Source organism: Notamacropus eugenii, chromosome X, assembly GCF_028372415.1.
Source record: "Notamacropus eugenii isolate mMacEug1 chromosome X, mMacEug1.pri_v2, whole genome shotgun sequence".
NCBI classification, from domain to species: Eukaryota; Metazoa; Chordata; class Mammalia; order Diprotodontia; family Macropodidae; genus Notamacropus; species Notamacropus eugenii.
In genome coordinates, this window is record NC_092879.1 from 2,785,748 (window position 1) to 2,811,810 (window position 26,063).

General features: G+C 37.0%; 1 pseudogene; it reads right to left on the minus strand.

Moving 5' to 3' along the window:
* Nucleotides 1-25,861, minus strand: part of LOC140516448 (F-box only protein 3 pseudogene) — a 35,732-nt pseudogene extending 9,871 nt beyond the window's left edge.
* Between the last annotated feature and the right edge of the window lie 202 nt (nucleotides 25,862-26,063).

Sequence of the window (26,063 nt, forward strand, 5' to 3'; positions counted from 1 at the left end):
CTCTCTCATCCCCTAATTTTATTTTTTTAGATATGATTCCTCCTATTCAACTCACTTTGTGATCTTTGTCTCTCTGTCTCTGCGTGTGTGTGTATGTGTGTGTGTGTGTGTGTGTGTGTGTATAATCCTTCCAACTATGCAGATACCAACAAAATTTTCAAGAGTTACAAATATAATCTTTCCATGTAGGAATGTAAACAGTTCAGCTTTAGTAGGTCCTTTGTCATTTCTCTTTCCTGTTTATATTTTCATGCTTCTCTTCATTCCTGTGTTTTAAAGTCAAATTTTCTTTTCAGCTCTGGTCTTTCCATCAAGAATGCTTGAAAGTCCTCTATTTCACTGAATGACCATTTTTCTCTTGAAGTATTATACTCAGTTTTGTTGAGTAGGTGATTCTTGGTTTCAATCCTAGTTCTTTTGAATTCTGGAACATCATATTTTAATTTCTTTGATCCCTTCATGTAGAAGCTGTCAGACCTTGTGTTATCCTAATTGTATTTCCACAATCCTCGAATTATTTCTTTCTAGGGGCCTGCAATATTTTCTCCTCGACCTGGGGACTTTGGCTACAATATTCCTAGGAGTTTCTCCTTTTGGATCTCTTTCATGAGGTGATCAGTGGATTCTTTCAATATTTATTCTGCCCTCTGGTTCTACAATATAGGGGCAGTTTTCCTTAATAATTTCATGAAAGGTGATGTCTAGGCTCCTTTTTTGATCATGACTTTCAAGTATTCCCCTAATTTTTAAATTTTCTTTCCTAGTTCTGTTTTCCAGGTCAGATGTTTTTCCACTGAGGTGTTTCATATTATCTTTAATTTTTCATTCTTTTGGGTTTTTTTGTAATTTCTTGCTATCTCATAAAGTCATTAGCTTCCATCTGCTCCATTCTAATGTTTAAAGAACTATTTTCTTCAGTCAGCTTTTGAACTTCCTTTTGCATTTGACTAATTTTGCTTTTTAAATCATTCTTCTCCTCATTGGCTTTTTGGACCTCTTTCGCCAATTGTGTTAGTCTATTTTTAAAGATGTTATTTTCCTCAGCTTTTTTGGATCTCTTTTAGCAAGCTGTTGACTCACTTTTCATTATTTTCTTGCATAACTCTCTTTTCTCTTCCCAGTTTTTCCTCCACCTCTCTTACTTGATTTTGAAAATCCTTTTTGAGCTCTTCCATGACCTGGGACCATTGCGTATTTATTTTGGAGGTTTTGGATGCAGAAACCTTGACTTCTATGTCTTCTCCTGATGGTAAACATTGTTCTTCCTCATCTGAAAGGATGGGAGAGAACACCTGTTCATCAAGAAAGTACTCTTCTATAGTATCATTTTTTCCCCTTTTTTGGGCATTTTCTCAATCAGTTACTTGAATGTGAGTCCTTTGTCAAGAGTAGGGTATACTCTGGGGACCTGTAAGTTCTCAGTTCCTCCAAGGGGGCACAATCAAGGGAGAGAAGTTTGTTCCCCTGCTTGGCTGGTGGCTGAGATGTAGATAAGCTGCTCAATTGCCCCAGGAGCTTTAGGCAGGGGCAGACTTGCCCTTCAGGGCTGAGTTTCAGATCAGCTGCTCATTTCCCCTCAGGAGGAAAATGTCAGGTTGGTGACCTTGCACAGCTGTCACTCACTCCAATCAAAGTCAGCTTCAAGTCATGTCATAATTTTTCAGTTGTCATGGTCTTTGAAAATGAAGGATGAACACAACAACAACAAACTTGGTGTTTTCAATTTGGGATCTCTTTCAGGAGGTAGTCGTTGGCTATTTCTTATGTCTATTTTCTCACTGGCTCTAGGATGGTAGGACAGTTTTCTTTGATTATTTCTTGAAAGATGCTCTCCAGGCTCCTTTTTTTTATTAGAGGTTTCAGGTAGAGAAATAATTCTTAAATTATCTCTCCTGGATTGATTTTTCAAATCAATTGTTATTTCTAATAAATTATTTTAAGTTTTCTTCCATTTTTTCATACTTTTGATTTTATTTGACTTATTCTTGAAGTCTCCTAGAGTCATTAGCTTCCTTGTGTCCAGTTCTATTTTTTAATCAATGGTTTTCTTCAATTAGCTTTTGTACCTCCTTTTCCCTTTGTCCCGTTTTACTTTTTAAGGAATTCTCTTCAGTGAGTTTTTGTGTCTCCTTTTCATTTGGCCAATTCTAATTTGTTTCCAAGGTGCTGGCACGTAAGCTTTACAATAAGTACAGCAAGTTGCTTGTTGTTTGTTGATGGTGAAGGGCGTTACAGCTGCCCCACTTTAAAAAAAAAAAATTCATTTATTATCAGTTTTCACCATCCATTTCCACAAGATCTTGAATTGCATAAATTTCTCCCCATTTCTCCCCTAATCCCACCCCTGGACAGCGTGCACCACCCCCCCCGACCTCTTTCCCTAATCTGCCCTCATTTCTGTGACACTTCTCTCCCTTCCACCTCCCCTGTATTTCCCTATAGGGAAGATAGATTTCTATACCCCATTGACTGCACAATTTCCCAGTTGCCTGCAAAAACAATTTTACCATTCATTTTTAAAGCCTGGACTCTCCCCACCCACCTTCATTGAGAAAGCAAGGAATTTAATATTGGTCTTACATGAGTAGCCACGCACAACACCTCCATAATAGTCTTGTTTTGAAAGACTAACCACATTTTCTTCTATCCTGTCCTGACTTTCATTTATTCCACTCTCTCCCGTGATCTGCTGCCCTGCAATAGTGTTTGCTTCTGATTAGCGCTTCCCCCAATCTGCTTTCCCTTCTATTATTCTCCTTCTCTTACCCCTTTCTCCCCTGCTTTCCTATAGGGTAAAATCGATTTCCATGCCAATTGAATTTGTGTCATTCCCTCGTTAAGGGAAATGTGATGAGAGAAAGAGTCACTTATTCCCTCTCACCTCACCTCTCCTACCCTCCACTGTAAAACTCTTTCTTGCCGCTTTTGTGTGAGATGATTTACCACTTTCTACCTCTCCCGTTCTCTTTATTCCAGTACATTTCTCCCAACACCTAATTTTATTTTTAGTTGTCCTCCCATTATATTCAGCTCACCCTGTGCCCTCTGTCTACATATTTGTGATCTTTGAAGCCTTCTTTACTGTTTGTGAGTTTAGAAGTGTGGAAAGAGCTGCCTCTGCCAGTGATTCAGTGCCCTTAAGCTTGCTCCAGTCCAGTCTGTGCTGAAACAGCCCACACTGAGCCACACTCTACTTCTAGCCAAATGCAATTGACCCTTCCAATCGGTCTTCCAGATTGTCTTGGTCTGGACATCTGCTTCACTCTGCCATTTTGTGGTTTATACTGCTCTAGAATTTGTTTAGAATCAAATTTTACGAGTATTTTGAGGGGTTTAGGGGGAGAGCTTGACTGCATCCCTGCTTATTCTCCACCATCTTGGCTCTGCCCTCTCATATTTTTACATATGAATGTTTGCTTCAATAAAACGAAAAAAGAACTCATCAATTAATGAAGCATGCAAATAAAAAGCTAGAAAAGGAGGAATTACAAATTTCAAATTACACAGCAAATTAAAAAAATTAAAATTTTAGAAAATATTGAAAGAATGAAATTAAGAAAACTATGTGACTAGAAATTAAAGAAGCTATTTATATGAAAAAAGCAAGAAAATTGATAAACATTTGGTTATTTCATGAAAATAAAGGAAAGAAGAAAACAAAAGTACTAGTATCAAAAAAGAAAAGAGTGAATTCTTCACTTTTGAGTATGAAGTTAAAGAAGTTGCTCTCCACAATGACTGGATCAGATTACAGCTCCATCAACAATGAATTAATGTTCCAGATCTCCCCCCATCCTCTTCAGCATTTATCATTTTCCACTGTTATCAAAGAAGTCAACATGATAAGTGTGATGAGGTATCTCAAAGTTGGTTTGATTTCCATCTCTTTAATCAGTAGAGATTTAGAGTATTTTTATGCCATTATAGATAGCTTTAATTGCTTCCTTTGAAAATTTATTCATCATATCTTTGACTATTTATCAATTAAGGGTTGGCTTGTACTCTTGTAATTTTGAGTCAGGCCCCTATATATTTTAGAAATGAGGCCATTGTCACAGACACTAGTTGTAAAAAAAATATTTCCCAGTTTCCTCTTCCATTCTAATCTTGGTTGCATTGGCTTGGTTTGTGCAAAAACTTTTCAATGTAATATAACCAAAATTATCCATCTTGCATTTCATAATGTTCTTTATCTCGTTTTGTCGTAAATTCCTACATTCTCCATAGATCTGATAAATAAACTGCACCTTTCCCTCCACATTTGTTCATAGTATCAGCTTTTATACCTAGATTCTGTAACCATTTGGATTATATTCTGGTATGCGGTGTCAGACGATGATCTATGCCCAATTTCTGCCACACTATTTTCCAGTTTTCCTAGCAATATTTTGTCAAACAGTGCATTCTTATGCCAGTAGCTGGGGTCCTTGAGTTTTTCACTCAGTGCATTGCTATAATCATTGACTACTGCGTCTTGTCTATCCAGTTTAATTCCATTGATCTACCTCTTTATTTCTTAGCCAGTGTCAAGTGGCTTTGATGATTGTAGCTTTATAGCACAATATGATATGGGTAGGCCACCTTCCCTAGCATTCCTTTTCATTAATTCTCTTCATATTCTGGACCATTTGTTCTTGCAGATCAATTTTGATAATATTTTTCTAGTACTATAAAATAGTTTTTGGTGGTTTGATTGGTATGGCACTGAATAAGGAAAGTAATTTAGGTAGAAGTGTCATTTTTATTATATTAGCTCAAACATCAGCAATTGATTTTTTTCAATTAATTATATATGACTTTATTTGTGTGTAAAGTATTTTGCATTTTGTGTTCACAGTCCCTGGGTTTGTTTGGCAGGTAGATTCCCAAATGTTTTATAATGTCATCAGTAACTATAAGTGGCATTTCTATTTCTATTTTTCCCTTTCTTAGTCTTTCTTAGTAATATATAGAAATGCTAGTGATTTATGTGTGTTTATTTTATATCCTGCAACTTTGCTAAACATGTTTATTATTCCAAGTAGAATTTTCCTTGATTCCTTAGAATTCTCTAGGCACATGATTATATTGTCTGCAAGATGTGATAACTGAGCTTCTTCCTTGCCTATTCTAATTCTTTCAATTGTTTTTTCTCTTTTTACTGAATCTAATGTTTCTAGTACCATATTGAATAAGAGTGGTGATAATGGACATCCTTTTTCACCCCTGATCTTATTGGAAATGCATCTAGCTTATCCTCATTTCATATAATGCTTAATGATGGTTTTAGGTAGATTCTTCTTATCATTTTAAAGAAGGTTCCATTTATTTCTATGCTCTCCAGTGTTTTCAGTAGGAATGGGTGCTGTATTTTGTCAAAAGCTTTTTCTGCATCTATTGAGATGGTCATATGGTTTCTGTTAGTTTGGTTGTTGATGTGGTCAATTATGCTGATAGTTTTCCTAATATTGAACCATCCCTGCATCCCTTGTATAAATTCTACCCCATCAAAATGTATTATTCTCATGAAAAGTTGCCGTAATCTTTTTGCTAATATCTTACTTAAAATTTTTATCTCTCTATTCATTAGGGAAATTGATCTATAATTCTCTTTTTCAGCTTTATTTCTTCCCACTTTAGGTATCAACACTATATTTGCATTATTAAAAGAATTTGATAGGACTCCTTCTCCAACAGTATTCCCAAATAGTCTATATAGTATTAAAATTATTTTTTCTTTAAATGCTTGATTGAATTTACTTGTAAGTCCATCCGGCACTGGAGATTTTGATGGCTTGTTCAAATACTTTTTTTGAGATGGGGTGCTTTCGGTATTTTACCTCCTCTTCTGTTAATCTCGGTAATTTAGATTTTTGTAAATATTCTTCCATATCACTAAAACTTTCCATTTTGGGGGGATACAATTGCAAAAAGTTATTTGATATTACTGTTTTAATTTTCTCTTCAGTGGACATGAATTCATCATTTTCATCTTTGATGATTTCAATTTGGTTTTCTTTGTTTCTTTTTTGAAATCAAATTGAACAAAGGTTTATTAACTTTACTGTTTTTTCAGGAAACCAGCTCTTAGTTTTATTTATTCAACAATTTTCTAAATTTCAATTTTATTAATCTCTCCTTTGGTTATATAAAACTTCCCCTATGAGTCACTTTCACTGCATCCCATAAGTGTCATTATTGCCATTTTCTTGAAGTTATTGATTGTTTCTTTGATTGGTTGTTTGACCCACTCTTTCTTCAGAATTAGATTATTTAGTTTCCAATTAATTTTTTCTCTCTCCATATAACTTTAGTATAAACAACTTTTATTGCATCATGATCTGAAAAGGATGCAATGACTATCTATGCTTTTCTGCCCTGGAATGTGAGGTTTTTTGCTCTAGTACATGGTCAATTTTGGTGTATGCGCCACGTGCCACTGAGAAAAAGGTACGTTCCTTTCTTCTCCCATTCTCTTTTCTACAGAGGTTTATGATATCTAACTTTTCCCAGAGTTCTATTCACCTCCTTAACTTCTTGTTTAATTTGAGGTTAGCTTTATCAATTTCAGAGAGGGGGAAGATGAGTTCCTCCACTAGCACAGTTTTTCTATTTCTTTCTGTAACTCCCTTAACTCCTCTAAGAATTTGGATGCTATACCGCTTGATGCATAAATGTTTAGTAATGAAAATACTTCATTACCTATAGTGGCTTTTGCCAGGTATTGTTTCATTCCTTATCTCTTTTGATTAGATCTATTTTGGCTTTTGCTTTGTCTGAGATTAGGATTGCTACCCCTGCTTTTTTTTCTACTTCTGCTGAGTCATATTATATTTTACTTTTAACCTTTTACCTTTTACCTTTACCATGTGTGTATTTTACCTTCACCCTGTGTGTATCCCACTGTTTCAAAAGCGTTTCTTTTAAGCAATATATTGGAGCATTACAGTTTTTAATCTATTCTGCTATCTACCTCCATCTTATGAGAGTATTCATCTCATTCTCATGAAGAGTTATGATTGTTATTTGTGTCTTTCTCCCCATGCGATTTTCTCTCCATTCTATTCTCCCCCATTTAAACTTTAATTTCTCCCTTCTCTCTTCCCATCCTCACTAGAGGTTTACTTTTAACCACTGCCTCTTTCAACTTGCCCTCCTTTCAGCCCCCTTCTCTTTTCTTTCCTTCTTCCCTTAGTACTTCTTCCTCCATAATATACCTCCCTCTTTTTTCTTTCCCCTTTCCTCTACAACTGACAGGGCAAATTAGATTTCTATACTTAACTGAGAATGTTGTTCCTTCCTTGAACTAAATGAGATGATAGTAAAGCTCAAACAGTGATCTCCCTCCCCTCTACCTCTCTAGTATAATATGTTTTTGTGCCTCTTAAAATGATGTTATTTACCCTTCTCTGCTGCCTCCTTTCCTCTTCTCCCATTACAATCCTTTCACACCCGCTAATTAGGTTTTCTTATCATCACATTAGTTAATTTATATCCACACCATCTAACTATGTATATCCATTTTAAATGCTACAATAAAGAAAAAATTCTCAAATTTAACGTTTCATCCTCCCACATAGGAACCTAAATGGCTTTCCTTATTGGATAAAAACTTTTCTTCTTTGTTTTCTTGTTTACCTTTCTATGCCTCTCTTGCACCTTGTATTTGAATATCAAATTTTCCATTGAGCTCTGGTCTATTCATCAGGAAGGTTTAGAAATCCCTCATTTCACTGCAAGTCCATCTCTTTGCCTGAAATATTATGCTCAGTTTTGCTGGGTAATTGATTCTTGGTTGTAGTTCAAGCTCCTTTGTCCTATGTAATACCATATCCCAATTCCTGCAGTCTTTTAATATAGAAAATGCTAGGTCCTGTGTGATCCTGACTGTAGTTTTTAAACATCTGAGTTGTTTCTTTCTGACTGATTGCAGTATTTTTCACTTGACTTGATAATTCTGGAATTTAGCTGCAGTACTCCTTCACATTTTCAATTTGTCATCTCCTTCAGGAGGTGATGAGTGGATTCTTTTCATGACTATTTCAACTTCTGCTTCTGGGATTTTAGGGTAATTTTAATTAATTATTTCTTGGAGGACACTATCCACACTTTTTTTTTCATCATGGCTTTCCAGTAGACCAATAATTCTTAGATTTTCCCTTCTGGATGTATTTTCCAGGTCAGTTGTTTTTCCAAAGTGATGTTTTACATTTTCTTTTCTCTTTTCATTCTTTTAGATTTTGTTTGACTGATTCATGATGCTTTATAGAGTCATTAGCTTCTTCTTTTCCAATTCTAATTTTTATTGAATTGTTTTCCACAGTTAGCTTTTGTATCTTCCTTTCCATTTGTCTAATTTCTAGTTTTCGAAGAGTTATTTTCTCCACTTGGGTTTTATACTTTTTTATACATTCGGCCAATTATACTTTTAATGAGCTGTTCTCTTCAGTGAAATCTTTTTTAAAAAAATTTATTTTGTCAATTGCATTTTTAAAATCCTTGGCCAATTTTTCTTCTACCTCTCTAATTTGGGTCTTTAAATCCTTCTTGAGCTTTTCCAAGAATGCTTTTTGGGGTTGAGATGACTTCATATTCCCTTTTGAAGTTTCAGGTGTGTGTATAGTGTCAATGCTGTCGCCTTATGAATTAGTATTTGATGTTCCTTGGCACCCTCTAATTTGCTTCTTGCTCATGGTAATTGACTCTGAGACCTCTAAATGTCTTCTTTGCTCTAGAACTCCAGCCTCGGTGAGGTCTCACACCAGGCACTGAAGCTCCCTCTTCTTTAGTTTTTCCTGGCAGAGTGTGGGTGTGGGGAGATATTGGGTTGGTAAGGCATAAGACATTGAGAGTCCTGTCATTTTTAATTGTGGCAGCTTGTTAGTGATCTTATACTAGTCTGTCTACCTCTCTGGGCCTGAGCTTCAGGCGGAGTCCAGGCAGGGGTTTGGAGCTTGTCAGCTCTAGGCCTAAGAAACACTCGGTTGGTCACACAGAGGTCCCTTCTGCTGCATAGGGATAACTTTCCCCTCTAGTCACTGGACTTACTGAAATGTGTGATTGAAAAATGAGTGACTAAAGCCTTTGAAGGCTTTGACATTTTTAGTCCTTGGATCTTGCTATTGATCTTATACTCATCTGTCGTTTCTAGGACTCAGTTTCCTTTAGAGTCACATAAAGAGTTTGGACTCTAAGGTCTCTGAAAGACTAGTCACATTTATTCCCTGAATATTTCTGGCTGATTATACAATGGTCATTCGTTCCACTAGGCCTTAGTTTCAGGAAGATACCTAGGAGGGGCTTGTATCCTAAATTGTCTTAAGGCCTGCTTAACTCTAGTTCTAGGAAATCATTGACCAATTTATCTAATGGTTATAGATGCCAAAATTTTGCACAAGATATTAGCAAAAAGAATATAACAACTCATCATGAGAATAATGCATTATAGGTAGGATTTATACCAGGAATGCAGAGCTGATTCAATGTTAGGTAAACTACATAGTCAGTAGTCCCACTGAAGTAGGGACATTCTGGTTTCTCTGGTGCCTTTCCGACCTGGTATTCTGTGATGTTAATAAGATCCTCACAACCTCTGAGGTGTTGTGTTCCATAGTCCATTCTCACTTTGACATTCCATATTCTGTGATCTCTTTGTCCTCCCAGATCTCACATACTGTGATCTAAGAATGTTCCCAGCCTTTTTATTCTGTGACATGTTATCTAAATGTAGCACCATTTTACAATTTTAAGCCCATTTTCCAAGGGATTCTAGAGGCTAAATAGTACACCACCTCAGTCCACAAGGCTGCTTTTTCTTCAGCTTTTAGGAAGTTCTTTTAGATGAAACTTTATAAGTTAGGGAAATTCCTAACATTTAGGAAGAGTTTCGACTCTCCTGAAATTGACATTTAAATCTGTCTCTATTTTACCCTTGACCTCTTTGTAATTGAAGCAAAATTCAAAGTACTAGCAAATTTTGTATTATTAAAAAGCAGATCACAGTTAAGAGGGGAACATGAAGAAGGACCAGATTTCTTCTTGGATGTTTGCTTAGTCCTCATGTAGGTGAGTACAGCGGTGGCACCAGCCTGGCTATCCTTGTCTGGAATGCTCATAGAGCCAGTATCCATCTTTGATATTTTCGTTCTCTGTCAGGCCTAGAGGCCTAAGGGCTACCCTAGTCTTTCCTTACCTGTCGCAGGTCTTCGGCTGGCCAAACCAGATAAACGCATGAGAGAAGAGACTTTCCAGAGTCGAACAAGGGTTAGGCTTTATTCAGGGTCTTGGTTACATGTGCAGGGTGAATTCTTCCTCAGGAGAGAGGAATCCTCTTCCCAAGGAGGCAAAGATCTTACAGTAAGAGAATGGAAGTGGGAGAGGGAGAGGGGAGAGGGGAGAGGGGAGAGGGGCCTTCTCTCCTCTAAGGGCCCCTCAGGGCTAAGAGTGCCTTCAGGCTTTCCTGACCCTACTTAAGCTCTCCTGCCACATAGTTTGCACCTGAATACCATGCCTGTTCTCAGCCCTTAGACAACAATAGGTGTGCTCAGACCATGGATTAATCTCGAGGGCAGGATGCTGTCCCCAGCAAGTTTCCCACGGGGAAGAGGCGGAAATGCACGAGATAGCCCGGGTCTCACACCTCAATTCCCAGCTGTTCCCTGGGGGGCCTCATGAGAACTCTAAGGTTTAGAAGTCCTCACTTTTACCTGCCTGAGACTGTCCACATGGAACTGAGCTTACACCCCCAAGAGTTCTCTGCCAGAGCTCAGTCCTAAGTTCTCATTCTTGTGGTCCTGGTTGACACAGCTCTACCAGCTCTTTGCTCAACTTGCTATAACTGTTCCTTTCTCTCTACTTGGAAATCTTAGGAATGTCTAATTTTTTTTCTGAGAAGAGTCCCTTCTTTAATATGAGTTTCTAAAGGTATGATCAAATCCTGTAAGGAAATGCCTTTCATTGATTCCAAAAGTTATATACACATCCTACGCTCACATGGTTCTAATTGATTGGTTGACTCACTTAATAACTGTTCTTGCCTAAGGCAGGTATTTACTTACATTGAAGAGGGTAGGATAATCAGGGAATTTCCATATTTGTGCATAAGAATCCTCTGAGCTTCAATGCTTTGCAATCTAAGGCCCCCTTTCCCAACCTCCTCCACCTCAGCCCAGCACTAGAGAACACAGGATCAAATGGAACTTTTCTTAAAATGAGAAATAGTTTCTATCTAAAGCTACCATTAAACATTATCTCTAACGGGCATAAGATAGAAGCCTTTCCAATAAAGTCAGATAATGAGGAAACAAAACTTTCACTCTTTCCAGATGGTATACTTAGAGAATTCTGGAGAATAAACTAAAAGCTAGTTGAAATAATTGATAACTTTAAAATAGTTGCAGGATATAAAATACAGGCACATCATTCATCAACATTATCATATATAATCAACAAAGACCAGCAACAAGGGATAGGAGGAAAATTTTCATTTAAAGTAACTGTCGTTAATATAAAATACATTGGAGTCTACCACCGAAGAGAAATTCTTTTCATACAAAAAATATTTTCACACAAATAAAGTCCGACGTATAAAACCGGAAAAAACGTCAATTGATCATGGATTGGCCCAGCTAATATAAGAAAAATGGCCATCATACCTAAACTAATTAACTTTGTGCCATCCAATCAAACAATAGAAATTTTGTTGACCTGGAAAAATCATTAAAGAAATCATTTAAAAGAACTAAAGATCAAGAATATCAAAGGAATCAGAGAAAAATGGTGGACTCACCATACCGGATCTCATATCGTGTTATAAAGCAGCAGTCATCTAAACGATCTGGTAGTGTGTAAGAGACAGGATAATGCATCAATGAGTCAGTTTGTTACATAAGACTTAGTATTTAATGGCTCCAGCACCTGGTATTTGATATATTAAGACTCCAGGTTCTGGGACAGAAACTCACTATTAGATAAAAATCTTCTGGGAAAACTGGGAAACAGTATGGTAATAACTAGGTATAGGATAATATATTAAATTATTAATCAAGAGAAGGCAAAAATTGGTGAAAGATTTAGACATAAAGGTTGATGTCATAAGCAGATTAGTAGAGCATGGAACAGTTTATATGTCAGATCTATTTAGAAGAATTTAGGACCAAACAATAGATAAAGAGCATTCTGAGATGTAAATTGGGTCATTTTGATTGTTTGAATGAAACAGTTTTTGCACAAACCAATCCAATGCAACCTTGATTAGAAAGAAAACAGAAAGCTGGAAAACAATTTTACAGCAAGTATCTTTGATAAATACCTTATTTCTCAAATATATAGAGAACTGACTTTTAATTTCTAAAAAATACAAGTCATTCCCCAAAGCATAACTGGCAAAAGAATATGAACTGGCTGCTTTCAGATAAACAAATCAAAACTACTTATAATCATATGGAAAAATGTTCTATATCATTATGCACTTGAGAAATACAAATTAAAATAACTCTGAGATGCCACCTCAATTTCACCAGATTGTCCAATATGACAGAAAAGAGAAATGAACCCACATAAATCATTTGCATTTCTGTATATTGCTAACAAAGCCAAACAGCAAAAGATAGAAAAAGAAATCCCAGTTAAAGTTCCAGTAAGCACTATAAAATATTTAGGAGTCTACCTGACAAATAAAACCCAGGGACTATATGAACAGAATTACAAAACATTTTATGCAGCAAAGATGTCATATCTAAGTAAGTGGAAAACAGCAGTTGCTCGTGGGTAGAGAGAGATAATATAAGAAAATGGCAATTGTACTTAAATTAATTTACTTATTCAGTGCCATACTAATCAAACTACCAGAACATTATTTTATAAAGCTAGAAAAATAATATTGAGAGAGACTGGGGGCAGAGCCAAGATGGCGGAGTGAGAGAATGGACTCACCTAAGTTCTACCACAAATTCCTTCAAATACCTCTAAAAAAGAGAATCTGATCATATTTTAGAGTGGCAGAATCCACTAGGAGAGAGAGTGTGGCAGATATCCCTCCCAGGACAGCCTGCAAGGTAGATGAAAATGATCTGTTACACGGGGCTGGGTGGGAGTACAGAGAGCATAGGTTATACCAGCTCACACCATGTCATAGGAAAGCAAAGCATGAACCACCAGGCAAACTAATCAGAGGGAGCAGTGTGGATTCTCAAACATATCAGCACAGAACAGGAGTCCAGCAGAACTGAGCGAGAGGAAAGTCATCAATGAACTCCCTAGGAAAAAAATCCCCAGGGCCGGATGGATTTACAAGTGAATTCTATCAAACACTTAAAGAACAGTTAATTCCAATATTATAAAGACTGTGTTTGAAAATTGGCAGAGTACTATCAAACACTTTTTATGATAAAAATATGGTTCAGGTACCTAAACCAAGAAGAGTCAAACAAGAGAAAGAAAATGATAGACCAATTTCTCTAATGAATATAGATGCAAAAGTTTTAAATAAGATTAGTAAAAAGAACACAGCAATTTACTATGAGAATAACACACTATGGTCAGGTAGGATTTATGCCAGAAATGTAGGGCTGGTTCAATATTAGGAAAACTCTTAGCATTATTGATCATTCCAAAAACAAATGTAACAGAAACAATCTGATTATCTCAATAGATGCAGAAAAAGCTTTTGACAAAATATAGCATCCATTCCTATTGAAAACAGTGGAGAGAACAGAAATAAATTCAGCCTTCCTTAAAAATAATAAGTAGTATCTACCTAAAACCATCAGCAAGCATGATATGCAATGTGGATAAGTTAGATGCATTTGGAATAAGTTCAGAGGTGACACAAGTATGTCTGTTATCCCCACCGTTATTCAATATGATATTCAAATATCAGCTTTAGCAATAAGAGAAGAAAAGAAAAGAAAAGAGAAGAAAAAGAAATTGAAGGAATTGGAATAGTCAAAGAAGACACTAAGTTATCACTCTTTGCAGATGATATGATGATATACTTAGAGAATCCAGAAAAAAATCTATTTGAAATAATAAACAATTTTGGTAAGGATGCAGGTTACAAAATAAACCCATAAATCACCTGCATTTCTATAAATTCTTAACAAAGCCCAAGAAATAGAAAGAGAAATCCAATTTAAAGCTTTAGTAGACACTACAAAATATCTGAAAGTCTACCTTCTTAAAGAAATCCAGGGACTATATGAACAAAATTACAAAATACTTTATGCACAAATAAAGTTGGAACTACGTAATTGGGAAACCATCAGTAGCTCATAGGTAGGCTGAGTTAGTACAATAAAAATGACAATACTATCTAAACTAATTTACTTATGGAGTGCCATACCAATGAAACTACTGGAGAAAATTTTTTCTGGGGTAGAAAAACTAATATCAAAATTCTTCTGTAAGAACAAAATGTCCAGAATATAAAGGGAAGTAGTGAAAAGAAATGCTAATGAAAGTGGCCTAGTCCTACCATATCTCAGATTGTAATATGAAGCAGCAATAATCAAAACCACATTATAATGACTAAGAAATAGATGGGTAGATCAGAGAAATAGGTGAGGTACTCAAGATGCAGTAGTCAATGAATATAACAGCTTACTGTTTGGTAAAACCAAGGACCCCAGCTTCTGGAATAAGAACTCACTGTTTGACAAAATCTGCTGGGAAAATTGGATAAAAGCACGGTGGAACATGGGCATAGAACAGTGACTGACACTGTACAGAAGAATAAAGTTCAAGTGGATACATGATCTAGGTGTAAATACTGATACTATAAGCAAATTAGGGGAGCAAGAAATACTGTATTTTTCAGAATTATGGAGAATGGAGAAATTTGTGACCAATCAAGAGTTAGAGAACTTTATGAAGTGCAAAATGAATAATTTTGATTATATCAAATTGAAAAGTTTTGCACAAAGTCAATGAAACCAAGGGATGCAAAAAACTGGGAAAAAAATTTTTACAACCAGTGTCTGTGATAAAGGCCTCATTTGTGAAATATGTAGTGAAGTGCCTCAAATTTACAAGAATACAAGTCCTTCCCCAATTGATAAATTGTCAAAGGATATGAACAGGGAGTTTTCAGGGGAAGAAATTAAACCCATTTATAGTCACATGAAAAAATGCTCTAAATCTCTATTGAGTAGAGAGATGAAAATCAAAACAACTCTGAGGTACCATATCACACCTATCAAATTAGCTAACACGAGTAAACAGGAAGATCATAAATGTTGGAGAAGATGTGGGAGAGTTGGAACACTAATTCTTTGTTGGTGGAGCTGTGAGCTGATCCAGCCATTCTGGAGAGCAATTTGGAACTATGCCTAAAGGGCTAAAAAATGTGCATACCCCTTTACCCAGCAATATTGCTTGTAGGGCTGTATCCCAAAGAGATCAAAAATAATGGGACAAAATTCTACATATATAAAAATATTTATAATAGCTCTTTTTGTGGTGGCCATGAACTGGGAATCAAGGGGACACCCATCAACTGGGGAATGGCTGAACAAGTTATGGTGCATGAATATAATGGAATGCTATTGTGCTGTAAGAAATGACCAACAGGCAGACTTAAGAAAACCCTGGAAATAATTTATATGAACTGATGCTGACTGAAATGTACACAGCAACAGTCAATCACAGAATATGAGGGCTGTTTCTGATAAAAATTGCAGCCCTTCACTGCAATGCAAGGACCTAAAACATTCTCAAAACACTCGATGCAAAATGCCATCCCGATCGAGAGAAAGAACTATGGAATTGGAATGCAGAATGAAGCAGACTATTTTCTCTTGTGTTAGGTTTTTTTCTTTCATTTTCTTCTCATGGTTTCTCTCATTCGTTTTAACTGACTAATATGAAAATGTGTTTAATAAGAATGTATGTGTAGAACCCATATAAGGTTGCATGTTGCCATGGCAAGGGAAGGGGGTAAGAGGGGGAAAAATTAAAACCTGTGGAAGTGATTCTTGAAAACTGAAAACAAATAAATTAATGAAATAAAAGAAATTTCTTTACTTAGTTAAAAAAGGTAACACCAAAGTTCATTTGGAAGAACAAAGTTCAGGAACTACAAAGACAATTGGTAAAAAAAGATGTAAAGGAAGTACATTCAATCATATCAGACCTTAAACTACATTATAAGGTGAGAGCATTACCAAAGTGTAAATAGGACAGTTTTGATTATTTTAAATGAATATTTTCTTGTATAAATTAAACCTTTTAGACAAGAACAGAAAGAATGGAAAAAATTGTAGAAAATTTCCTTAGACAATATCTCAGATAGTATGGAACTTTGTTGGAATATTGCTGTGGCATAGGAAGTACTGTGGGGACTAATTAAAAAAATCGTGGAAGGACTTGGACTTTTGGAGGAAGATGCTATCTACCTTCAGAAAAACTGATGATAGGAGGGAATAAGTATAGAATTGTCTCACATATATGTGTATGAGTGTATATGTTTATATTTATAGATATCTATGTGTATACACATGTGAGTAACAAAGGAAAGTTTCCTTTCCATCAGGTCAAAACTTCCAAAGAGAAAAGTTTATTTTTTATTTTTATTTTTAAATGTTTATTTATTAATTATTTATTTTATATTATATTTTATATTATTAATTAGTTATTTTAGTTTTTAACATTAATTTCCACAGAATTTTGAGTTCCAAATTTTCTCCCCATCTCTCTCCTCCCCCACCCCATAACGTCTTGCATTCTGATTGCCCCTTGCCTCAATATGCCCTCCTTTCTATCACACCTCTCCCTTCCCTTGTCCCCCTTTCTCTCTTTTCTTGTAGGGCAAGATAGATTTCTGTACCCCATCACCTCTATTTCCTATTTCGCAGTTGTGTGCAAAAACATTTCTCAACGTTCATTTCTAATACTTTGAACTCAAATTTCTCTCCCTTCCTCCCTCCCCATTCATCTCCACTGAGAAGGCAAACAATTCAATATAGGCTATATATGTATAGTTTTGCAAAAACTTCTGTAATAGTCATGTTGTGTAAGACTAACTATATTTCCCTCCATCCTATCCTGCCCCCCATTTATTCTCTTCTCTCTTTTGACCTTGTCCCTCCTCAAAAGTGTTTCTTTCTAATTCTAACTACTCCCTTCTCCCATTTGCCCTCCCTTCTATCATTCCCCTCACTACACTTGTTCACCTCTCCCCTACTTTCCTGTAATATAATATAGATTTTCATAACAAATTGAGTATGTTATTCTCTCCTTAAGACAAATGTGAAGAGAACAAGCTTCACTTTCCCTCTCACCTCCTCCCTTTTCTCCTCCACTGAACAAGCTTATTCTTGCCTCTTTTATGAGAGATAATTTGCTCCATTCCCTTTCTCTCTTTCTCCTCCCAAAATATTCCTCTCTCACCCCTTAATTTAATTTTTTTTAGATATAATTCCTTCTTAGTCAGCTCACTCTGTATACTCTCTCTCTCTTTCTCTCTGTACATATATATGTATATATATGCATATATATGTACTCATGTATGCGTGTGTATGTAAAAATCCTCCCAAGTAACCAAATATTGAGAAAATTCTCAAGAGTTACAAATATTATCTTTCCATGTAGGAATGTAAACAGTTCAACTTTAGAAAGTCCTTTGTGATTTCTCTTTCCTGTTTACCTTTTCATGCTTCTCTTAATTCTTGTGTTTGAAAGTCAAATTTTCTTTTCAGGTCTGGTCATTTCATCAAGAATGCCTGAAAGTCCTCTATATCATTGAATGATCATTTTTCTGCTGAAGTATTTTACTCATTTTTGCTGGGGAGGTGATTCTTGGTTTTAATCTTAGTTCCTTTAACTTCTGGAATATCCTATCCCAAGCCCTGAGATCCCTTATATAGAAGATGCCACATCCTGTGTCATCCTGATTGTATTTCTATAGTACTCGAATTGTTTCTTTCTAGCTGCTTGAAATATTTTCTCCTGGACCTGGGTACTCTGGAATTTCGCTTCAATATTCCTAGGAGTTTCTTTTTTTGTATCTCTTTCAGGAGGTGATTGGTGGAGTCTTTCACTATTTATTTTGCCCCCTGGTTCTAGAATATCAGGGCAGTTTTCCTTGATAATTTCATAAAAGGTGATGTCTAGGCTCTTTTATTGATCATGGCTTTCAGGTAGTCCCACAATTTTTAAATTGTCTCTCCTGGACCTATTTTCCAGGTCAGTTGTTTTTCCAATGTGGTATCTTACATTATCTATTATTTTTTCATTCTTTTGGTTTTGTTTTGTAGTTTCTGGGTTTCTCATAGTGGCCTTAGCTTTCATCTGCTCCTTTCTAATTTTTAAAGAACTATTTTCTGCAATGAACTTTTGAACCTCCTTTTCCATTTGATTAATTCTGCTCTTTAAAAAATTCTTCTCCTCATTGACTTTTTGGACCTCTTTTGCCATTTGACTTAGTTTATTTTTTAAGGTGTTAATTTCTTCAGCATTTTTGGGTCTCCTCTAGCAAGCTATTCACTTGCTTTTCATGGTTTTCAAGCAGAGCTGAGTGTGGGCAAGGTGGATCCTTCCCATGACTGCCAGTGGCCTAGGATCACTGGCGCCTACCCTTGTGAGACAGGCATTCTCCTCTAGCCAACCCGCCACTCCCTTCCAAGGTTCTCTTTAGTCACATGTCCTGAAATCACCATTCCTTTGGCTGGAAATCTCTTTCACTCTCTTGTTAGGTGGCTTCTGCTGCTCTAGGATTTGCTGAGATTCAATTTTTACAGACACTTTGTGGGCTGTGGGGGAAGCACTAGTGTATTTCTAATCCACTATCTTGGTTCCAGCCCTCTATTTCATTCTTACATGGCTCTATTTGCTAGAGATTTTTACCTTAACCCAGATAGTCCCTTGAAAGCTTGGAGATAGTTATCATGACTCCTTCCCCCTCTTCATAAGTCTTCTCTTTTCTATCCTCAGTTTCTTCAACAGATATTCATATAGAATGATCTGAACCACACTTAACTTTCCAGCTTGCTCTCCACCCAACCACACCCATCACTAATCTCCATCCTTTGTTCAAAACTCAGGTACAAAAAACCCTCCTAGTTAGTCCCAGCCTCCTCCTCTTTATTCTCTATCCTGTAATACTGTGCATTATTTTTATTTGCCTTTGTGTTTTATCTTCCTGTTTTTTAGGTACTCCTGGTCATACCTACAACAGTACGTAGTTCAAGAGGCACTTAATAAGCATTTGTCAAAAGAATAAATGTGAATAGGGATGCTCCATCCTACTATAAGAAGATATTCTGTCCATAATACCAGATCCTAGCATCTTTCCCTACCTACAGGGAAAGTCTAGGTACCCAACTACGCCAATGGATAGATAGATTGATGGACTAAAGGATGGATGGACAGGAAGAAACAGTCAGATAAATAGATGGGCATAAAAATGGATGGATGAATAGATAGATAGATTCCTACTTGACCCTTTTGGATTTCCTTGTTTCTCTCTTTTAAAAAAGGGCCTTGTTAGTTGATATTCATTTAATGTCTATGTTGTCTTTTCTTCTCGTTTGAAATTATCATATTTATAAAAGATGTATAACTTTCTGGAAAATTTTGAAAGGAGGATTAATTCAGTAAGAGCCACAAAAGGGTCACATTGTTTAAAATCAGAATTACTATAATCAAAAGTCTTGCCCTCAGCAGATGAACACCTTCAAACTATGACCATTATCTTTTCCTTTTCAAAAAGTAGTGATGTTGTAACCTGTTAACTTTGACAATAATCTAGAAAATTAGTATGTTTTCTCAGAAGCTAATTTTAAACAGGTGAAAATCTGAGTAAAAGTTCAGGAATCAAGTAGCAAATTTTTGAACTCATTAATGTTCTTATTCAAGCACAAGGAAAGAAAGGTTCACATTCCACTAAATTATGCAGGGCCTCAAGTAAGCTGATAAAAAACAGGTGATTTGCCTGCAAAAGACTTTAAAAGTAAAAATAGAGTAACTCAGTTTGGCTTTCTGTTTTGTTGTGTCTCACAAGTTAAAATTATCTCCAAGTCCAATGATATTGTGGTTGAAATTCCTGGGTTTCATTAACATAAAAATATTCATAGGAGAATTATTTAATGAAGAAAAAGGAAACAAAGTGGGTGTCCATTGACTGGGGGATGTCTGAACAAGTTGTGGTATATGACTGCCATAAGAAACCACAAAGATGAGGACCTCAGAGAAGTATGGGAAGACTTAGATGAGCTGATGCAGAGCAAAGAAACCACAATAGGAGAATAGATTGCAATGGATCTGAATTGTCTGGGCATTCCTCAGTATTGCAAATGGCAGAACCTAATCAGTGTCCTACTCTAAGTTCACCACCGGTGGTTCAAAATGATGTAAATAAAAGCAGCACTAAATTACAAGTCTGATCTTGGTTCCAGAAAACTAATGGTCAAACACACATTTCACTGCTCTCAATAGAGAGGTGGTAAACTGCTGCTAAGGACTGCTGCATAGCTGTCAGTCCTAAACTGTTTTCTTTTGTTATGAGAGAGAGAGAGAGAGAGGAGAGAGCAAAACAGAAACTAAAACCAATTTTAAAACCTTAAAATGGAAATATCTGTAGTTCAATGACCAGAAAAAGTTAACTGACAGCAAATAAGCATGCACCTGTGAATGGAGAAGGTTAAACCAAAGCACTTCTTTAATATAAAGTAAAATGGAATCTTTAACTTGGATCTGAGAACCTCAGTCCCACAGGAGAGGGCTCCTCAACCTCACATTTCATCTCCAGAGGTTAATGTACACATCATCTAGCATTGCCACCAACAAGATGCTTCAGGGTTATTCCAAGACAAAATGTTGATATTCAGTGTAAACTTGTGATTTGAGGCCTCAGTGATAATAGTGCTACCAAATGAGCTGTCTTATAGTTCACATTGCAGCTGAATCTCTGCTCTTTTTAAAGATCTCTTTAGTTTCTCTTCCACAATCATTACCATTTTAAACTTCTGTTCATTTTCATTGTGTTTGGTTCTAAATACTCTAAAAATTGCTTTCATACCTTCAAAAATCAGTTCTTGATTTTATATTCATTATGATCTTAAATGATTAAAAGCTAGATTTCCTTCCTGAAGTCTTTTCTCAGTCTTTCACGTTGCTCATGAATATCTGGCCACCAGCACATAAGTGCATTTATTTATTAGAAAAGGAATGCTGAACTATATTTCACAAACATACTCTGTGGGTTCCTTCAGTGATGAGAGAACGGACACACCAAGAGCCCAAGAAAAGAGGACATTGTCATACGCAGGTATTGTTTGGATCACATTCCCAAATGAGCTTTTTAAGCTTTTTGCAACATGAAAAAAATTTATGCTGATGAAAGTTTTAATTTTAGGAACTGCTAGTAGATGGGCTATGCCTCTCAGTCTTAAGGATGCCATACTTTGAAGTAGTATTAATAATTGCCTAATTTTAAATAAATTGCATTGTCTTTTTATTTGAAGGGCTTAAAGTTCATCTCTACAGCATTGTGTTTAGCAAAATCCAAGTATTTAAAAACCATGCTTTTCACTATGGTAAGGGCCATTTTTGCCCTCTACAGTCCCACATACCTAAACTTATGGTCCCACTGAAACGGGGGAGATCCAGGATTATTATTCCTATAACTTTAGGTGTTATCCTGCAGCCTCTCTGGGATGGGAAATCCCACCAAATCAGCCACAGACTGATAAAGAAAAATGATTCTTTTTGAAAAGAGGGAGATCATTTTAAAGTGATATTCTTTTAAAAGAAAATGAGAGCACTGTTTACACAAGGTATGGCAAGAAAGTAATAGTAATAATTTTAGGACATGTCTGCATGTGCTTATATTAAACAAACCTCTCAGAACATACACAGTCAAATGAAAATTGTTCCCTTCAAAGTTCCCACACTGGGAGGCTATACTCTTCTCAGATTATGATAAATTCCATTTTAGAACTTCTCTTCTGGGAATTCTTTCAAGGGCTACTAATAAATAAGATGAGAAAATTCCTCTCTTTATTTGATAAGTAAAAACTGGCAGCTAGGTGGCCTAGTAGATAGAGCCCTAAGTTTGGAGTCAGGAAGACCTGAGTTCAGATCCAAGCCTCAGACTTCTTTGACCCTGGGCAAATCACTTAACCTCTGCCTCAGTTTTATCATCTGTAAAATTGGGATATTAATAGTATCCACCTCACAGCATTATTGCGATGATCAAATGAAGTAAGTATAAAGTGCCTGGCATACAGTAGGTGCTTAATAAATGCCTGATTCCTTTATAATCATGCCTCACTATTTTTGAGAAATAACAGGTATCTCCCAACTTGATCCTCAACCTTATTCACAGAAATTGGTTCTGAATAATTTTAATTGTTTATAAAAATTAAATTGTCAAAGTATGAAGAACCTCTATCCCTAAAGAGCAGGGATGTTTTTTTGGGGGGGGAAGGGTGTGTTTGTGTGTATGTATGTGTGTGTGTGTGTGTGTGTGTGTGTGTGCGTGTGTGTAATTAAATAAAATGATCTGAAGATAAAAACATTTTGGTCATCATTGAGAAAAAGCATATAGGTTTGACGTGACTTTTGTTTTTCAAAGAAAGCTCACCCATTTGGATATAAAGTACAAATTCTCTATTTTTAGTTTTAAAATGTCACATTACTTTTAGTCATATCTTGTATTTATACAGCTATCATATTTTCTTATTCCAAATGAAAATGCAAATTTACCATTGGTTTGAGGTGGTCCTTCTTGGACGCTTTTCTCCTTATACATTTTTATACATTCTATATCTTATCTGTCAGTGATGGGAAAGATCAAGTTTTAATTAGATGTGAACTCACAATTTAGGGACTTATTTTATTGCAGATCAGGCTATAGCATTTGGCTTTCTGTACGTGTGTGTTTGAATATGTGAGTGCACATGCGTGCATGTGGGCAGACAGTGTTTGTAAATAGCAGTAGGCTATGGCCTGGGTTTCTGAGTATGTGTCTATATGTACTTATGTACATATCCACATACACATACGTTTACTTAGCATGTGTATAGAAATACATATAAGCATACATATGTTGTTATTGTTTAGAGGTTCACTCATGTCCAACTCTTCATGGATCAGGCTGTCCATGGGATTTTCTTGGCAAAGATGCTAGAGTGGTTTGCCATTTCCATCATCAATGGATTAAGGCCAACATGGTTAAGTGACTTGTCCAGGATCATACAACTAGTATGTGTCTGAGGCTGGATTTTACCTCCAGTCTTCCTGAATCCAGCCCCATCCCTCTATTCCCTGGGTCACCTAGCTGTCTCCTTGCATGTATATACATATGTGTATGTTTATGCACATGTATGTATTTGTATGTATGCAGTCAGAAACCCAGACCATAATATACTTGTTGTATGTGTATGTATATTTATGTTCAATATCACTTTTTTCTTAATTACAAAACTGTAGCTACTTTCAGCTCAGAAGGCTATGTCATAGTATTCCTATTAAATAATAAAGACCCCTACAACACCCCCTTCCCTTGCCTATGAATCAGGCCATGGTATTAGCCAGTATGATTGACTATATTTTGAAGCAGTAAGATCAGACCTTCCTTTTCTGTTGGTGTTATAGCAGTGGCTTGCCTTAAGGTCAAAGGATGAATTTTAAAAAAATATTCCAAGCTGCCAACTGCAGGTATTTGCCGGACATGCCTGATTTTATTTAGGATTTTACTGAACATCTCTGGCCTTACAGTCTAGAGTTTTTCATAAGAAATATCAGCAAAGTCTTTGAATTAATGGATTGTGAAGGGCTCAGAAACATACCATTTCAAAAATTATCCTCCAAGTATGTGAAACTAATGGGAGGTGATCCATGAACTGAATACCTCATCCTAACTGGGGCACCTAGGTGGTGCAGTGGATAGGTGCAGCGTAGGAGTCAGGAGGACCTGAGTTCAAATCTTACCTCACACACTTGACACTCATTAGCTGTGTGACCTTGGGCAGGTCACTTAACCCCAATTGCCTCATGCTAGGTCATCTCCAGTCATCCTGATGAATATCTGGTCACCGAATTCAGATGACTCTGGAGGAGAAGTGAGGCTGGGTGACCTTGCACAGCCCTCCCTCACTCAAAACAAAGTCAAGTGCAAGTCATGCATTGGTTTCTCTGATGGCATGGTCTTCTTAGGCAAAGAAAGATGAACACACCCCATCCTAACTACAAAGAAATTAAGATAACAACAGCCCAAGCACAATCATTTTGAACAAAGACTTGTCAAAGAAAGGGAAGTGAAAGTGAGTAAAGAGGTAAGAATTGAAGTAACATTAATCCATCAAAATATGTTCAAATTATCAAATCCCTTTAGCTTACTATCCCGGAAGGCTGTGTTTTTCCATCAGATAATGCAAGTATCAGAGAACTCTTCCCTATAGGTGAAATATTGAGTAGGAAAAGGGAAAGGGAAGGGGAAAGGAGGTGCAGTTAGTCTGGAAACATTTATTACATGAATCTGAATGGTAGATGCTTGAATGTGCTTCCATGGATTTTGTTTTCTTTTAATTTGCAGTTTTGGGAAAAAATAACAAAAGCAGTGTAACTCCTTCAATCTTTTTACAATTCTGCATGGTTGAACGTGTGAAATGAGTTTGTGTATCACCCTGAGGCACTGACTGAGACTTGATTGGGGCAAAGCTGACTCCATGTGCTTATTTTAATACACCTCATTTGGGAAGTTATACAGCCAAGGGAACAGGAAATTGTGTTTCTCTATTGCCAAATTATCACATATCCTCTGATACAGAGGAGGTGGCATTAATCAACAAGTTGCCTGACCTTAGTACAATGGCAATGTCAGGGCAACTCGGGAAAGTGAAGAGGAAGATGCAAATACAAATAAAAAGAAACAACTCACCATCATCAGCAACTCGTTATCGTCATCTGCTGCTTTTCCCTCTTTTGGCAAAGAAACACTCCATCCATTTGCAGAAATCACCCGCGGAAACGTTGCATCAAAAGTAATTGCAACGATTAAAATCAGCTCTTCTGTGCAAGAGGAGAGTAAAGCGCAAGTTGGAGGCTGGAATGAGACTGGTTCTCCACCCCCCAAAAAATCTCAAAAGAATAAAAATCCCTATATCTCTATGTCTATATATGTGTGTGTGTGTGTGTGTGTGTGTGTCTATTTATAAATACATATATGTACAGCTTTATTTTTGAAGGAGATCAATTTTCTGCCCGTGTGACTAGCTAATTTGATTTAAGCTTTATTTTGCAGATTGATTTAGACTGGAGGTAGAGGCATGAGCTAGTTTATCCTGATGCTTGCCTTGAGGGGTTTCAAAGCCCTGCAGCAACTCTTCTCTACGTTTTGTTCTGTCTACCTTAGCCAAGCTATTGTATTTCTCTCTGGTGCAGCGAGTTGAGCAGATCGCTGGGAGAGAAATCGGAAGGGGGGAGGGGAAAGAAAGTCAACTTGGAGAGCGACTTTGTGCTTCATGTTTCGCGTAAGATCTGAGGGTTTGGGGTTGTTATCATTTGCTAGGTATGGCTGGGACTATGGGCGCAACTGGCTTTTACGCACGTGCCAGGCATGGGGAAGAGCGCTCCAGACTCTCGCATACACAGAGCCAGCCACGGTGGGGTTGGCAAATTCCTTTGCGGTGACCGGCGGCGGATGCCACTTCCTCCAGACCTTTTTTTCCCTCCCTTTCCTTTCTTTTCCTTCCCTTTCTTTCGTTCTTCCTTCCCCTCCTTCTTACACCAAACGTAGGAGAAGCCACCTGGAGGAGAAGAGAGGTGGGGAAAGGAGTGCTCGGCGGCTCCACTGCTCCGGCTAGCGTGTGTCGCGATGCCCCTCCGGATCTCTGTGGTACCTGGGAGCTGGCAGTGGCTGTTCCGGGAACCCCATCTGTGCTAAGCTCCCTCCTGGAAGCTCACTTACCCCGCCCCCCATCCCGCACCTAAACCCCAGCCGTACTTTCTCTCCACCAACCCCCCAATCACCCCTTCCTCTCCTCTCCTCTTCCCTCCCCTTCTATCCCTCCGAAACACCCCCTGCCAAGCGCATGAAGATGTCTCACCGGGCAGCCACTGCTGCCCCTGGGGGCTCTCACCTCCCC